The sequence below is a fragment of the Myripristis murdjan genome, chromosome 18 (assembly GCF_902150065.1).
Source record: "Myripristis murdjan chromosome 18, fMyrMur1.1, whole genome shotgun sequence".
Taxonomy (NCBI): domain Eukaryota; kingdom Metazoa; phylum Chordata; class Actinopteri; order Holocentriformes; family Holocentridae; genus Myripristis; species Myripristis murdjan.
Genome location: NC_043997.1, coordinates 2,146,275 through 2,163,980, shown reverse-complemented (window position 1 = coordinate 2,163,980; position 17,706 = coordinate 2,146,275). Strand labels below are relative to the sequence as shown.

The following is a 17,706-nucleotide window of genomic DNA, read 5'->3' as shown; positions in this document are numbered from 1 at the left end:
GATGAAGGTCGTTCTTTTTATTAAAAGACCCACTTTTTGTTGCCAAGCTTGGTGTCTATATAAAGCAGCACATCTGAAAGTTCTTCAGACACAAAAATGGCTAAAACAAGGAACCTAACGCAGGAAACACGCCTGAAGATAAAGATTACACTGTCAACTATTTAGTTTGACTAGTTTTTCTTGGAAACAATAAACAAAAAAATATTATTTGTATTTGTTTCTATCTGTCTAACGCAGCCACACCTTTTGAAACACAAAAAAGATTTTTCCACAAATATTTTATGATAATATTTGAGATTGTTTTTTCCCCATTTTTTTCCACCACTGTATAAGGTCTGGGACCCTTACTTGCAGCATTTTGGGCCCGCACTATCATCCTCCCTGCTTCGTGGATTTCCCAGATCAGCCTAGCCCGTCTTTGTGACTCTGTTTTGAGGCCTCGCTGTCTAACAAGCACCTTGTAGCCTTTCTGTGTTTACACATTCTGTACTCATTCTCATCTGGATACTGCCTTGTCTTTCTGCGGGAGATTGAGGGGTTAGGAGGCTAATATAATAACACACTCTTATAATGTGCCCACTGTCATTTATGTTTTATTTCAGATTTACTGTATCCACATGCCCACATTCTGCTGTTTTTTTTTTTTGTTTTTTTTTTTTTTTCCGTCATGTCTGAGCAGTTCTGTACATTTTGTGTTGGAGAAAATGTAATAAAAAAATATCATAAAAAAAAAAGATTCCACTTTTTGTCAGTTCAAACTTCAAATGGATCCCCAAACGCTCAAAAGCCGTCGGCTCATCAGTTTGAACATCAGCCCCGTTCACAGATAAGCACACACACATACATATATGTGCATATGTGCATATATCTCTCTCTCCCTATGTACACACACACACACACACACACATATATATATATATATATATAGAGAGAGAGAGAGAGAGAGAGAGAGAGTGTATAAATATTTATTTATACACTCACGCACACACTCACCTTCAGAGGAAGCAGCCAGGTGACAGATCAGGGAGCTCAGAGCCAGGAGGGACGCAGCGCTGAGAGAAGCCATGAGAGCGGAGATCTGCCTCTGTGTGTGTGTGTGTGTGTGTGTGTGTGTGTGTGTGTGTGTGTGTGTGAGACTGTCTGTCTTCCTGCTTCCTGAACCCTCTCTGATATGGAGGTGTGCCTCTGGGTCACCTGATTTACAAGAAGTAGCTCTGGTGCCGCCTTCAGGTGCCACACCTTCTCATTCAGTGTTTTTTCTTCATTTGTATTGTTCTCTGTTAATGTTGCGGTCCTGAAAGTGGGTGAAAGGGCGCAGGTTCATTTGGGTCCCTTTGCTCATTCCAACATTGTGTCAGTGCTCTATCTCTCTTATATTATTTCTTCTCCCACATGTTAAAGGAGTGCCTAGGGTAGAGGGGTAGATTACTATTTGCTAACCCCAGCGATTAAATTTGTTTACTATAGTCAGTTCCTCCTCAAGGAGGAAGGAAGGGAAGGAAAGGGGGCGGGTTGGGGGGTGTGGGGTTGGGGAACTGTTTTGGCCACAGTCAGCGCTACAACAGTGACATGCTACAGCACACTCATACTTCTGTTGTCATGTTGTCTGCTGCTGTGTTTTCTTGCATTTGCTTACGCTGAGGTGACTTTTCCCACCAAAACCAACCAGAGACAGATTTTACAGCCAGTCACATCACAGAACTAAAGGCTCAGTCCGTAACTTCAGGACAGAGCGCTGCTTATTCTCAACACAGACTGAACTGCAGGGGTGGGCCTTATGAGGCTTCAGGGCTTTGAAAAGAGAGAGCACAGTGACACCTGCTGGTCTGCAGAGAGTATAGCAGCCATTTAACCTGCAAACAGCTGCTGACACGCTGCTACAACACTGTGGACCTCATCCTCTCAGTCCAATATGTGCTCAGGTAGAAGGCCATCTGAGCTCATTTTAATCTTCTGTTGTTCACTTATTGAACTGCTACAGTAAATGCCACCTGTATATTATTGATGACGATGTGGTGCAATAAAACAATGTTTAAATATGTTGTCCAAACAGTTCACAGCCTACAGGTTGAACTTTTTATTTGACTGATGATTTTAGAGAACAGCTGGTTGTCCATGTCACTTCCCAGTGCTGATGCATTTTCCTTCATGATTTACATTCTGATAAAAAAAGTTTAGATTGACTCCAGCAGAGAAACAAACCCTGCCCCTGTTCACCATGTGCATTACAGCACAAACAATACTACTGATAATAAATACAACAACAACAATAACAGGTATAAAGTCTTTATTTACAAAGTGCTTTACAAACAAAACTTCAGCTACAGAGGATCAATACCATAGTTACACTTCGGCCGACTTCTCAGTCATTTTTAACCTTTTAATTGCCGTGACAACGACTCACCAGTCAGCTGATTTTTATCTACAACCAACTTATATGAACAGTTATATTTAAATACAGGCTACTCCTTTCCAGTGTCAGCGCCACAACAGACATCTATCTTTTCATAAACTCACCGGCAGATGTTTTATTTCAGCTGGGGGTGTGTCACTCCAATTTAACGTCAGCTCCCATTAATGTGGCTAATCAGCAAAAGTAAGGACAGTAAGCAGTCACATTAAGGCTGAACAGAGTTATAGAATCACCTTTTCAGGCTGTTATCAATTTACCTCTGAAATAAAGACCACAGTTTTCACAGATGTGTTGATTTATTAAAAGTTCATTTCAATGTACAGACGCAAACAAATTGACAAATTAATTAAATAAATGGCCGAGGAAGCGCATAAAGATTAAACAAGTTAATAACGATTAATAGACTGATTAATAACTGAGAACATTAACACATTAATAACAAGAACAAAGTTACAGCCGCACATCTCCGTGGAAAATCTGACAGGTACTGTCCGTGGTGCTGAATCTGCCTCAGCGGGTACTGTCCGTGGTGCTGAATCCACTGAGGCATTTCATTCTCTTTATTATAGAAATTAAAGCTCCATAAAATTCACGGAGGATCTTGTTTAGCTCTTCTTTCCTTACAGGTGAGAAATCAGCTGTTTGCCCGGTGTTTGTCAGGTAGTCTTGTAGACATTTGACAGCCCAAGACGTTGACCGGGCCGTACCGGCTTCATTTCCTGACCTCTCCAGCTGATCCAGCTCTTCACTCGTCACTCTCGCGTATCTCTCCTTTTTCTCTTCTGTCTTGTCTTCCTCCTTCAGCCATTCATCCAAACTTAGGTCGCCAAATAAATCAAAATTCACAAAACGGTCCATTATGCAGGCGAACAAAGTTGACAGCGGCTTTTGATGCGGGTTTCAGTCAAACGTTTCGTGTTGCCATGGAAACCGCACAGACTCGGGCAATAAGATGTAGGCGGAGTAATATTTTCAGTGATGAGGTATTTTTCATTTGAGCTCGGCGAGCGGTGCTGTCATGCTCATTTGAGCACATTGTAAACGTCTGATTGACCAATCAGATTGCTGGTCGGATCTACCTGTTGTATAATAGATATTTCATTTGCATGCGCTATGCAATTTGAGTTCTGCTGCTTTAATTGACCCATGGCCATGCCAAGGACCCCACCGCACGTCCGTCCGTCCGTCCGTCCGTCTGTCTGTCTGTCTATCCAGACAGACAGACAGACAGACAGACAGACAGATAGACAGATAGATTTATGTCAAAAACACAGGTATGGTGAGAACTTAGAAAAACAATCAGAAATTAGCTATCCCTCTCAATCTGGCTGAGGGTTAGGGTTAGGGTTAGGTTAGGGTTAGATGGAACTCGATATCTCACGCCAACTTCATCTCCAATTTCGGTAGTACAAGCAGCATAGTTGTGAGTTTTCGGGTTAAAAGGCACTGGCCCTCGCACGTTACTGGACTGCAAAAACCCTGAAGAACATCACGTCTTAACCAAGGTTCGGGGTTAGTGTGATACCATGTGGCAGAACCTGATGCCCGGGACTGGGATTCAGGAACTGTCAGACTTGGTCCAGCCTTATGGAGTCACCCCCTACCCTCAGGTCATAACGTGTTGTAACAAATTGGGGGCCTAGTTCTAATCATAAGTCTACGGCTTGAGATCGCTTTCTGGGGTCAGTGGGGGGATGGGGTTCCGTGTACTTCGGTCCCTGTCCCTCCAAATTCCCCAGCTATCGCAAAGGTCCGATAACCTGGTTTGTTGTAGTTTTATAGACGGGACGTCTAGTGACCTCCATGCTATCCGCGGAGGATAGCATGGTTAAGGTTAGGGTTAGGTAAGGTGAAAAGAAGGTTAGGTTTAGGAAGAGTTAGCGTCAATGGGGAATTTCTTCTCTTTGTTTAGGGTCCAGGTTCTTCCTGTTAGTCCCTAATTCTATGGCACAGTGGATGTCCACCCAGGGACTAGGATCAACAGCTTGTGGGCTGCTTTACTAGTTCCCCACAGAGACCAGATCCCTCCACTGTGCCTGGTTGAGTTTATTTCCCCCGGACGTATTTTTTATTTTAACCTAAGTTATCTTGAAGTACATTATTATTATTAGGTGGGGGGATTTTCTTTAGTTTTTTTTTTTTTTTTTTTTTTTTTTTTTTTTTAGAGTTAGAAAAAAAAATGGCTTAAAAGTGCAGACCAGAGGATCTGAGAGGGCATGATGCCTGTCAGTCATACATTCATACTGGTTTTATCTATTGTAACCATCTGTATATTTCATATCTCATATTGTTAGATGTTTATATTTTTACTGTCTATAGTCTTTATTGTATATATTTCTGCATTAATTCTGTTTAATTTTATTTTATGTTTCTATTGATGCTGCTGTAACATAAGAATTTCCCAGTTTGGGATCAATGCAGTAAATCTATCTATCTATCTATCTATCTATCTATCTATCTATCTTGCTTTGTTTGCTGCTTCCATCATCAGCTGAAAAAAAAAAAACTGTTTAATTCAGAAGGTTATTGATTAAGGGTTTTTATTGTCTTCTGGATGCTGATGTGGCTGATGAGGTATGATCTGAAAAGTTCTCGTGTGCCGTATTTATAATTCGTACTGCTCTTTTCTGTGATACACATAATGAAAATGAAAAGGTTTGACTGCGTAACCAACTTAGCTCCTGAAGTGTGCTTAGCTCCTGAAGTGGCGGCTGTGGTAAAAACAACAAAAACGAAAAATGAAACGCCGCCTCTTTTCTTTGCAGCAAAACCACAAGCACCAGCTCCAAGAGGCCGCCATGTCTTCCTGTCTCACGTTGCTGTCTGACTCTGATTTGCACTCTGTGATGGGTTACCGTCAGCCGACCTACTGGCGGTTTGTCAAAAAACACAATTTAATCCTTTTGAAGTGTTTTTAAAGGTGCCACATCATAAACACCTGCAGGTAGAATTGGGCGGGCGGCATATTCCTCAAAAAGGCATCTGAACTGATCTAATCATGTCAGTGTGATACTACATGATACTCCTATGCCCATGAGCACTGCCTTCACACTGTGGGCTCATCCCATTGGTCCATCCACTTGCCAAATGTGGAAGCAAGACAGTAAATAAAGCAGCAGAAAAAAGCATCTACTGCCTCCTGTTCCCTTTTCAAAAAGTGCCAGAACCTGTCAGCACGCAGGGCCCCTGACTGGAGAATGAGCCCAAACTGCATTTCATTTTAATTTTGCCATTATAAGTCTCTTAAAAGTCCCCTGAAACCACTATCTAAGGGGTTGTTTTTCAAAAATTTCTCCTGCAGGAGCACACCCCCATACCCCCCCAGTCGGCCCGGGCTTAAGCCCCAGATGTCTACAATGTCTGGCAGCGCCTCTGTGCAGGGATTAAACTAGGTGAAAGGTGTCAAGTTGACACAGAGCGGAATCTGTCAGTGAAACGACGAGGAGGAAGCTGTTGCATGCAGCTCTTAAAGCCTCTGTCTCCTCGGAGATCAAACACAACACTTGTGGTTTTTAACAGTCACAGTGAAGCTGCCACCTCACCGGAAAGCTAACAGAAGAGCTGAGCCGTAGTCAAGCAAAAGCAACGGTCAAGTCACATCATGTAGTGTAGCATCAGTCATTTTCAATCACAAACGAAAAAAAAAAAAATGAACAGCTTGAACGATTAGTGGCTGAAAATGAAAAAAAAAAGGATTCACTGCATTTGGGAGAGCAAGGCATGCAGTGCACAGACAAACGGTGGAGGAGAATGAAATAAAATCATGAAAAGATGAAGACAAATGAAGACCCAGAGGAGACAAAGAAGAAGAGAGTGAAAAGAGAGAGCAGGAAGAGAAAAAAAAAATCAAAGCAACAGGATGTGGGTGGGTCTTACTCGGTGCTGCAGGTAAACTTCAAAGTATTGATTTCATACTGCAAAGAAAAGCTGTGGAATGGAGGGCACGTCTCTGCAGTGGCTGCTCAGTAAGTATAATCTGTGTGTGGGATTATTTGTGTTACAGCTGCACTTTGCTGGAGACGAGCGAGGGCCAATACGGGGCTCACGGACTGAAAAAGTCACCGGCTGGATTCACGAAAACCCACACAGGACGAGACTCTCTGCGGCTCTCACTTCACGCCAAGCTTCCTCACCCCGGATGGAGACGCACTAAAACCTCCTTCATCCTCCACAGCTGGATGTAACCATGGAAACTGTCCATACCACATCAGAGGAGTCATCAGAGGCCGCGATCTCTCAGATTAAAGGGAAGCTCATAATCCAACCTGAGCATCAGAGCTCTGGAGTGTTCTTAAACCACAGCCAGATTTATATCATGTGAAGCAAAATGCAAATCTCCCCGAGGACGGACTCTGGGATTTTCTAAAAGATATTTTTCTCAGGTACCTTTGTGTTGTTTGTCTGCGTTCAAACCTTCAAACCAACCAGAGTTTCATGTCTTTCAGTGCTGACGGTGTCGCTGTGCTTCAGACCCATTAAAGGTTGGTCCACTTCTCCTATCACTGTCACAAAATCTGTAACTGGTCCATTGTATGAAACCCAGATATCAAGTTAGATTAATTATCACTGTTATCATTATTATTATTATTGCTATTATGATCAGTATTGGTGAGCTGTTGTTCAGGTGGCAGAGCTACGTCACATCTGGGCTTTGTCAACAGAAAGAGACGCTGCAACAGTAACAGACCGACTGCAGGTGGCGCTGCATTTTCTAGTACAGGCAACTCCGGCCTTCCGGGAGCCTATGACGTCATGTGATTTAACGCTAAATATTCACGTGAATAACTTTGTTCTTCAGCCCCTCTGACTGTGCGCCCCAGTGGATCTCAGGTATTTTATGGGAAGTCTGTCACTCTGAGCTGTGAGGAAGACTCTGGCGCTGGATGGACGGTGAAGAGGAACACGGCCAAGAAAAACATGTCAGAGTGTGGAGGCACCTGGGGAAAATCAGAGGGTTCCTCCTGCAGAATCAGTTTAACACTCCCAGGTGACACTGGAGTTTACTGGTGTGAATCCACAGAGGGAGCAACCAGCAACACCAGCAACACCATCAACATCACCGTCATTGGTGACTAATTCAGTCATTATCCACTATCAGCATCTATCTGGATTAAGATTAAGTTTGTCAGTGGATGAACTCCTGTGGTTTGTCTCTGTGTTTAGGTGGTGATGTGATCCTGCAGAGTCCTGTCCTTCCTGTGATGGAGGGAGCTGCTGTGACTCTGAACTGTTCAACCAGGTCTCCCTCCAACCTCCCAGCTGGTTTCTATAAAGATGGCTCCTTCATCAGGACTGAGTCTACAGGACAGTTGACCATCCACCATGTTTCCAAGTCTGATGAAGGCCTCTACCACTGCAACATCTCTGGTAAAGGACTGTCTCCATCCAGCTGGCTGGCTGTGGCAGGTGAGCAACACTTTCTAAATCCAAGCCTCGGCTCGTTCCAGATCAGTATTCCCTCCGATCTGAGCTCTCTGTCTTGTCTCAGTCATTTCATATCTGGGCTCGATATTTTAGATATTAAGTCTGTTTCTGTTTACGTCTGTGTCATTCTATGAGACTTAAAATTACTCTTTTTCTTCATCTGATCGGTGTAATCTGTCATTTCCTCCTCATCCGTCCTTTCTATATGCCCAGAAAGAAATCAGCTGCTACAATGTAAATATGTGCATGGAGATGAAAGCTCTGAGGTGCTGATTTGTATTTAAAGTGCAGCCACTCAGACCTCAGAGGTATGAAGCTCACCTTTGAGATGAAAAACTGCCAACCACTTCTGTTGATTGGAAAACACTTTAGTAAATGTATGTGGACATGTATGTTTAAGTACTAATAAGCTTCTCTAAAATGACATGATGACCCTGCCGAATGTTTTTTTAACCTGGAGTTTGAATGAGCATGACTGGCACCAAGACGTTTGGTGTGTGTGTGTGTGTGTGTGTGTGTGTGAGTGTGTGTGTGTGTGTGTGTGTGAGTGTGTGAACATGAGGTGTGTGAGCTGCAGTCACTGCTCACAGGACCAGGTGCTCCTCTCTCCCCAGCTCTGCCCACTGACAGCAGCCCGACCTCCAGCACTGCTTCTGTCCAGCCTGCAGCTGGCCTGCTCTGTCCCCTGGTGGCGTTCTGTTCTTACTGCACCTCCGCTCTCCTGCTGGGCTCTTTCCACTGACACAGACTCGGCGGTAAGAAACCACAACTTACTGGCAGGGATGGACATATCTGCTATAATTAGGGTTGGGTACCGAAACGCGGTGCCAATAGGGCACCGGTTCTGACGTAAATGGTAGTAACGAGACCGAATAAGAATGAAAATTTCGGTGCGTCATTTCGGTGCTGCCCCCTGGTGTTCCAGCGTCAACTTGCAGTTGTTGTTGAACGTAACGTCAGCGCCGCTACTCAGCACACCTGTTGATCAGAACCGATTGTGAGAGGATCAATAAAGATGAACTGATAGTGAGAGGATCAATAAAGATGAACTGATAATGAGAGGATCAATAAAGATGCCAAAGGTTTGGCTGCATGTCACCTCTGAGGAGGCTGCAGACTGCTACATGCAACAGACGCCTTAAAGCAACGTCATGCAAGGGAGGTAACACGTCAAATTTAATGAAACATTTGGAGACACATGGAGTTTATTTAAAAGCCGAACAATGCACCGTGTTTGATAATCTACGTCAGCGGTCCCCAACCACCGGTCCGCGGACTGGTACCAGGCCGCGAGACATTCCCGACCGGGCCGTGCAGCCCGACCGGAACCCTAACCCTTTTTTTTTCAGTACCGGTTTGAGAACCGTTTAAGCACCGGAACCATTTAAAAAATACCGAGTAGGCACCGGTATCGGATAAAACCCAACCGATACCCAACCCTAGCTATAAGCCTCTGTCGATGCTATTGGCTTGGCGTGTGTGCTGGTGCGCTGAATGTACGGAGCGATTAGGGATAACAGCTCGTAAAATGCACCGTCCGACATACGGAAATATTCCCGGTGTTTCCCCTCGTGAATCGCGTGCATCGGCAGAACAAGGGAAACAAACACCCCGTTTGCTGTACGGTTTTGACTGTGGGGCTGCACCTACCACCTCCAGTGGCGACGTTGTTTTCATTTATGTCGCAGTCTTAATAGATGCAAAATTAGAGTTCTTCCTCCTCGAGCATATCTATGTTTGTTTACAATACATGTGATATCCAGACAGTACTGGCTTTTTCACGATTTCCAGGTCCGACTGCTGCTGTCTGGCCCTAGTGGAGACCTCCACTTCCATGCATTTTGGACGCAGCACGTGTGTGCACTGACAAAGTGCACTGAGTATGCGTACGTTAGGTCATGCACAAAGTATATTCCGGCCTATAGAGTCAGCATGGCGTCGAGGCAGAGGCGTTCAAAAGTTTGGTTCTACTTCGAAAAGACGACAGCAGAGCCGCTTGTAACGCTTGAAAAACTTCTGTTTGGACAAAGGCAGGATGTGCTAGCAGCAGAAACATCTGTCCACACAGCAGGCAGTTACTCTGCAGGAACATCACGTTTTTGATACGCTCCGGAGTGACGCTAACGCTAATGAATCTCAACCAAGCAGCAGCAGGAGCACGGCTAAAGCTAGCACAGCCAAAGCTATCAGTGGCTAAAGCTAGTGCGGCTAATGCTAGCATTGTCTAGTAACATGTTAAACTGATATTTAGACATTAGAATTCCTGACTTGGTGTATTTGCCACTGCTGGACTGGTTTTATTTTTTAACAACACAATAATATAAGAAAGTTAATTCAAATAAACCCATTTGTACTTTTTTTTTTCTTCCCCTTGCTCAGTGAGATTCAAGAGAATCCTTAAAGAATTGAATTGATAAGCAGATTCGATCATGGAATCAGAATCACTAAAATCTTATCAAATCCCATCGCTAATGTTGGCTTACTAACTAAATAACCAAATAATCACTGTCAACAGAGGACTGGCAGTCAAAGACGAGGTAAAATAGACAATCAGCTCTCTAAGAATCTACTGATCACCAACTGAACCAGTCAATCAATCAATCAATCAATCAGTCACTCAGTCAGTCAGTCCACCACTGTCAGTATCAGTTTGAGTTGTAAATTTTTGGGCCTTTAGTTCAGGTGATTCATGTTGTTATCTCTCTGTATTGGATAACTTACAGTATTTGAATTTTCTTTCAGCCTTGCTGTGACGGTAGAAAACAGCCCAATCGGTCACCATGGAAACAACCCCAACCAACCAGGCTGATGATCTCAACAATGCAAATGCACAGAGTCTTGCTTAAGCATTAAAGTGTGTGTGCACGTCTGTGTGTCGGAAATGTGAAGACTGACTGCCACATCCTCTTCCTTTCCGTGTGTGTGTGTGTGTGTGTGTGTGTGTCTTTCAAAGAGTTCAACCTCTTTAGCTGAGCTTGAGTCCTCACATTTTGTCCTGACTGCTGTATACTGCACTTAATTATTTTAGAGTGTTTTATTCCACCTTGCTATTAATATTCTTCTCACAGTCTGCTTGTTGAACTCTGTGTGGCCTTTATTTTGAATAATGTAGAAATAAAGTTTACTATACAGCTGTTTGGTGTTGTTGTCATTTCATGGCTCTCGGTTATGTTGGCAGAGAAACTGATGCAGGATCGATTTTGCTGGAAAGATTTTTTTTCACCCGTCACTTTGTTAAAATAATATCCATAACAGCAGCTCAATCCAAGGGTGTATTTTGACAGGAACACACAGAGTTTCTCTTGTGCTGCTGTGCGTTCATTCTTGAATGAAGGATAGATCCTAGGATGCTCTGGGACACATGGTCACTGATGTGCATGATTTCATCGGGCGTTTCGGGTCTTTCAGCATCAGACGCCGTCCCTCAGGTGACCCAGCCAGGGTTGATCAGGCCCTGGTTTGTGTCCCAGCAGCATTGTCCCGCTGATCGCTCCTCCTCATCCAAAGCCATCTGGAGGCTCTCTCTGCAGCCTCCATGGTGTTCTTGGTGGCTTTCCTTCTTGCAGCCCCCATGATGCCAAGCAGAGTGTAAACTTTGCACAGTGAGCGGCCAGCAAAACCTCGGCACCCTGCTTCAATGGGCTCACAGCCTTCCAGCCTCTTCCTTGGCATTGCTCCACCAGCTCCTGGTACTTTGGAGCGCTTCCTCTCATTTGCCTCCTCGATGTCAGTTCTATCAGTGGCACTTGCCTTGAAGAGATGGAGGAAAGCACCACATCTGGCCTCAAGTAGCCCTTTACCACAAAAGAGGTTCCAGGGCTGGTTTGGAGCCAGTACCTGACTTAGCACCGGTTCTTTGTTTTTCCACCGCCCAAGAACTGGTTCCAAACTGGTTCCAAACCGGTTCCAGGCAAGCACCAACTTCGAGCAGGGGCTAAACAGGAGCCAGAGAAAGAACTCACCACGTCATTGGTGGGCGGGGTTACAGACCCAAACGGGAACAGCAAACGCTAAAAACTTATAGCTAAACGTAGTCGTCGTTTGTTCCGACCATGAATACGACAGGTACGCAGCGATAATTGCGTTTTTTTAACGTGCTAAAGGATGTTGTTGTGACGTGGTCTGGGAACTTGAGCCGCTTGCCCAGGTCTGCTCTCAGCTCCCGGTCCAACGCTGAGGTGGGAAGGCCGGCTGCCGGTTCGGGCTGTGACTGAAGATAAAACCATGTCCTCATGGTTTTACACAGTACTTTACTGTGGTATTGCTACACTACACTGCTATTGCATTATTTCTTTATATTGCATATGAATTAGATGGTATTCATTTTGCTTGGTTTAATGCCTGTTTTTAGTGTTTGCTCTCCCTCCTCCTGTTGCTTCTGTATTGATCCATTCTCCCCAGCAGGGGGCAGCACATCACCTCCTGAACAGCAGATCATATAAGGAAGGTCAGTTTCTGTGTTTCCTCTGGAGCCTTTGTCAGGTCTGAGAGAGCTGTTCAACGCTGGCTGAGGTTTGCTTTCTACAACGTCACACTCACACTCACACACACACTCACAAACACAAGACACACACATCTGACTGTACGTCTCTGCAGTCTGATGGGGGGGCGGGGGTGGGAGGCGGTCACCAAACACTTTCAGGGGGCTCAGAGACTGAGGGCTGAAAGATGTTTACGTGTTTATTAAAAGGATTTCTAATAAACATAAAAGTAATAAACATCTCTTTTTTTGTAGCAATCGATGAAAAAACTCCATTGTCCATTTTAAGTAACAGAGGTCTCAACAAAGAGCAAATTCAGATTACAAGCCCCGCCCCCAAACCACAGAGGCAGCCTGGCACAGACATACAGGGTCCAAACGTGACCCAGGAAGTGCCTGATTGTTTATTATTTTGTTTGTTTGGTTTAGATATTCATTTGGAGATAAGATGCATTATAAGCCTTTATAAGCCCTTTTTGGTTTTTATCTCGTCTGTGACTCTGCAACTGTTTTTTTATTTGGCAACATTTTGTCAGGATTTCAATTCTATGTTTTATCAAAGTGCAAACACACTGAATTGAGCGACCACTTCCTACTACCTCACAGATGAAAAAAAAAAAAAAGACACACACACACACACACACACACACACACACAAACAGGAAGGCAGGAAGGGGCAAGTGTCACTTGGTTTTCACAGGTAAAACTGAAAGAGTTGTTGATCTCTCAAAGCTGTAGAATGGAGGCCACATCTCTGCAAGGGATCTTCTGTAAGTACAAACTGTGTGTGTGTGTGTGTGTGTGTATTTCACCATTTTTCACAGATGATCTTAACTGCAGGTGGGCTTTCTTAGAGCGGAGTATGGGTAAAAAAAAAATGGAGCGACGTACATAAAAAGTCATTGGCTGGCTTCAGGAACTTCTCAAGATCAGATGTACCGTGTTGAGTTCCTTGGACGAACTAGTCAGCATCAGAAAGGCGACAGATGATGAAGTAGAAGAGAACAAACACGACTAGAGATGAAAGACGCTGCCACTTAAACCTCAAATGTTTCACCTTAAGTCGTCTCAGGTTTGATCTCAGCTTTCTGAAGGCTGATGAGGGATGAGGGAGATGTTTGGTCCGGAGTCGCTGCCGAAAAATTAAAATTCATTTTTTTTTCAGAGTCAGAGTAATAGTGGCAACCAGTGTGGAGATTTAACCTGCATCTATTCTGTCCTGCTGTGCAGACATTTCATTGTTAAACATTACAGAGTAGAGCCGAGTCAGACTGCTGTGAATATCTCCGGTGTGGTAAAATGCATCACAGCCCTGCTCTGCTCAGTTCCTGCAGGTACAACTGTCTCGTCTGACTGCATGTAAAACCTCAACCCAACCTGAGTGTCATTTCTCCTCAGGGCTGACCACACTGCTGTGCTGCAGGCCCACCACAGGTTAGTGCACTTCCCCCCGACAGCCACAGTCTCTGATGACTCGCTCTTATTATAAAGGCCGGTGTAACAGCCCAAAGTGTACACCCTGACCAGACTATACCCCAGGTAAAGTCCAGTTTATACCCCGGGGTATACTTTGGGCGGTGTTATTTTATACCCGGGAGTATGCTCTGGGCCCGGCTAAGCTATACCCGGGTAAAGTGTGGTGTAGGGTCAATCTGGCCTGTTACACCAGTGTGCTTGAAGAGTTCAGGGTGAGATCTATTGTACTGATCTCCTGTGGTGATGTGACGTACAGTAGGTCACATCACCACAGGAGACCATTTTCCTGTATTTAATTTTTTTTTTCATCATGTTATGAGATATTTACTGATGTTCTGTCAGTAGTTTTACAAGGGGACGCCAGATGAGTTCATGGATCACTGATGTCCTCAATCGTTTTCCTCCCGTCCAAATTGACCATGTCTGTGTTTTTTTTTATGGACGTCCTCATTAAAGAGCAAATAGCTGTTTTTTATGAAACTCAGATGTCATCTGATGAACTTAATGCCATCCAAATGGAAACCCTCAGATAGGATTAAGAGAAAGGAACATGTTTACATACATTTTGACTATTTGATTTCTTCTTTATTGTTGGGTCCTCCTGGAGTGTTAATAACATGCCTTTCAGAGGAATATGTGCACACACCACTGCTGTGGCAGCAGGGTTTTATGGACATATTGAAAGTCTCTCTCCAGTCCGGTGAAGAGAGCCCAGTCCTCCAAGCTTTTTAAATGGATGACTGCAATGACAGTGTCAGGTAGCCACGCCCTGCATTTTTTGGCCATTGATTCTAAACGGCCCTTACTTCAATCAACCCTCAGTTTTACCTCATGGGTCTTTCATATGAATCAGTGAAAAGAACCACCAGAGCACACAGTAAGGTCAAACGTCAGATAACGTCCAGACAACACTACACATTGACAGGAAAAGCAGAATGCTCTCAGTCTGAGTAAAAGCTAGTCCAATGTTGATCCTGTTTTTTCCTCTGTGTTTAAGAAAACATTTTGTGAGAAGTTTGGAGCTCAACTTTAAGCATTTTATAAACCATGAATGGGACATTTTAGAGATGGTTACAGTTAACGGAGTGTCCAGGCTTTTTCAACAGAGATATTTATATATATTTTTTTGTTCTTCAGCCCCTTTGACTGTGCAGCCCAGTGGATCTCAGGTATTTTATGGGAAGTCTTTTACTCTAAGCTGTGAGGAAGACTCTGCTGGATGGACAGTGAAGAGGAATACGACCAAAAAAGCCATGACAGAGTGTGGAGACGCCTGGGGAAAATCAGAGGGTTCCTCCTGCAGAATCAGTTTAACTCTCCCAGGTGACTGTGGAGTTTACTGGTGCGAGTCCAGAGATGGAGCAACCAGCAACACCGTCAACATCACCGTCACTGGTGACTAACTAAATAATTCGTCAGTATCAACATTTATCTGTATTAAATCACGATGAAGTTGTTTCTAAATGGATTAAATCATGTATTTTGTCTCTGAGTTCAGATGGTCATGATTTTCAATGGTGAGTTGTACAGAGAGAGAAAAACAGTAAAGAATCGTATCGTCTGCATAGAGGTGAATAATACGGCCATTTAAGTCATTCTTAAGACACCTTATCTTCAAGTAACACAAAAAAACATTAATTTCCAAGACAGAAGATTTGAAATTTAATGTCTCAGGACAAACACCGTCTCTTAAAGGGTGCCATATCTTAAAGGCACACTCCTCAGGTTTTGTTTAGAGTACCTCTGTGTGTGAGGCAAGTAAAGTGCAAAAAAAAAAAAAAAAAAAAAAAAAAAAAAAAAAAATAGCATGAAAACTTTGTTGTTTTGGTTTTGAGCTCAAAAACAGTTGCCCTTCTCGGTTGTCTTTGCTCTTCTTAGCTCGTTTATAGCTGCAGTCGGCTGCTTTTTTTGGGTGGAAAGTTTATTAGGACTCTGGGGGCGGTGTTGTTCCATACAGCCAAAATCAATGAGTGGGCCTTTAAAGATCAGGACAGGGAACAACACGAGGTGCCATCAACTGCCAACAAAGACCAGCACCCAAGTAAAGGTCAGGCTTCACACAGATTTGTGTTTTGGGTTTAGCTGAGGCATCTTGACATGAAAAAGTCTCAATACATCACAAGAGATCTGCTCAGAAATCTGAAGGACACAATGTAGCTGAGCTGCATCCATGAAGTTCATTATATAAATACATTTTCAACTTTCTCCTGTGCTGTTGTTCCTTTGAGTCTGGCCTTCTTGATTCAGCACCAGAAGGCTCAAGTAATATTTTTCTCAGTGGATGAAATCCTGTGGTGTGTCTCTGTGTTCAGGTGGAGATGTGATCCTGCAGAGTCCTGTCCTTCCTGTGATGGAGGGAGCTGCTGTGACTCTGAACTGTACAACCAGGACTCCCTCCAGCCTCCCAGCTGATTTCTATAAAGATGGCTCCTTCATCAGGACTGAGTCTACAGGACAGATGACCATCCACAATGTTTCCAAGTCTGATGAAGGCCTCTACCGCTGCAACATCTCTGGTTATGGACGCTCTCCACCCAGCTGGCTGGTTGTAGCAGGTGAGCCAGTTTCTCTGACATCAACACCTTCTAAATCCAAATTTTAGTATTTCTGTAGTTCTATATTTTGCATGTCTTTCTTTTTCAGACTCTTTTATTTTCTTTACAAAATCACTACTGCTGATGTCTTCACCTCACAAGTACAATATTGAATTTTTATGTGCCATTTATCATTTCCATATGAAGAGACTCAAACTCAGGAGCTTCACATGTTTGTTCATGTGTACATCATCTCGTCCCCACATCATAAAGGCTGCCAAAGCGCTACTAAATTCATGACGAGAAATATATTAAATTAGTCTGGACACCAGTGAATGTGTCCAACAGCGGACGTAATTATTTCTACTTTATTTGGGACGTGATCATCAAGGCTTCCTGACCCTATACTGTGTCTGCGTTATCAGGAACAGTTTTCTCCAGAAAAAGTTAGCACATTCTGCCCAGATGGGTGAAACCAACTGTCCAAAAACAAGAGAGGGAGCGCAGGGCTGGGCTGCACTGCACTGACGAAGAAGCAGCCCAGAGATGGATGGACATCAAAGCATAATATCTGTGAAGAAGGGAAACACTCTTTTGACTTGTGGCTGTTTATCCAGTAGGTAGACATGAATATCAAGGTCATGCTCAAAGTCAAAGTAAACCTCATCAAGGGGACGTTCATTTACCGGGATAAGAGAGTTTACCTGGACCTTGATATTAATTTCTACATACTTAATAAATACGCCGACAAGTCAAGACAGCATTTCCGTTCCTCACAGACATTCTGCATCGCCGTCCGATCTGGAACACACACACCTGACACACCTGGATCACAGCTGAGACGTCTGGACTCTTTACTAACCCAGGTGGATTTTTTTGACCGAACTAACCAATTGCGCTTCTCTGTCTAGCTCCACCTCCGACTACAACTTCATACCCGAACTCCACTGTCCCCCCGCTGTCTCCTGTCAGACTGCTCTGCCACCTGGTGGTGTTCTGTCCTTACTGCATCTCGACTCTGCTCCTGGTGTCGATATACCGCCAGAGGTCTGCAGGTAAGAGACTGACTGTCTTTCTGTCCACAGTCGTGCACGACCTCATTTTGCTTATCTGATGTCTCCTAACAGAGACCAGATACATGATAAAACCCCTATGTAGAAACTCATTACTGTTCAGATTTTAGCAGTGGATGAATTATTTTAAGATTTTTTTTTTTTAATAAGTCTGCTCTGACTGCAGGAAATCGCCCACCTGACTCCATGGCAATGACTCAACCCAATCAGACCAATCGAGAGCTGGGTGACAAGTGTGATGATACTATTGCTAACGTGACCACCGAGCATCACTTCTGACATAAATGGACAAGAGATACAACAGAG

At 43.9% G+C, this 17,706-nt stretch overlaps 1 protein-coding gene and 1 long non-coding RNA gene across 4 annotated transcripts in view; both read right to left on the bottom strand.

Moving 5' to 3' along the window:
• The window catches only part of LOC115376661 (programmed cell death 1 ligand 1-like), a 104,095-nt gene that overhangs the window by 68,496 nt on the left and 17,893 nt on the right, over positions 1 to 17,706 (bottom strand). Inside the window, exon 1 of one of the 3 annotated variants that reach the window (XM_030076398.1) lies at positions 13,100 to 13,115. The exons of the other annotated variants lie outside the window; for them this stretch is intronic. The gene's annotated coding sequence lies outside the window, so the exon portion shown is untranslated. Of the gene's footprint in view, positions 1 to 13,099; positions 13,116 to 17,706 lie in introns of those variants that run through there. 3 annotated transcript variants of the gene reach the window in all.
• Positions 999 to 17,589, bottom strand: LOC115376751 (uncharacterized). Its single transcript, XR_003929843.1, has 3 exons — positions 17,579 to 17,589; positions 13,842 to 13,845; positions 999 to 1,084 (listed from the first exon to the last, which is right to left on the bottom strand). It is a non-coding gene; the product is annotated as an uncharacterized LOC115376751 (long non-coding RNA).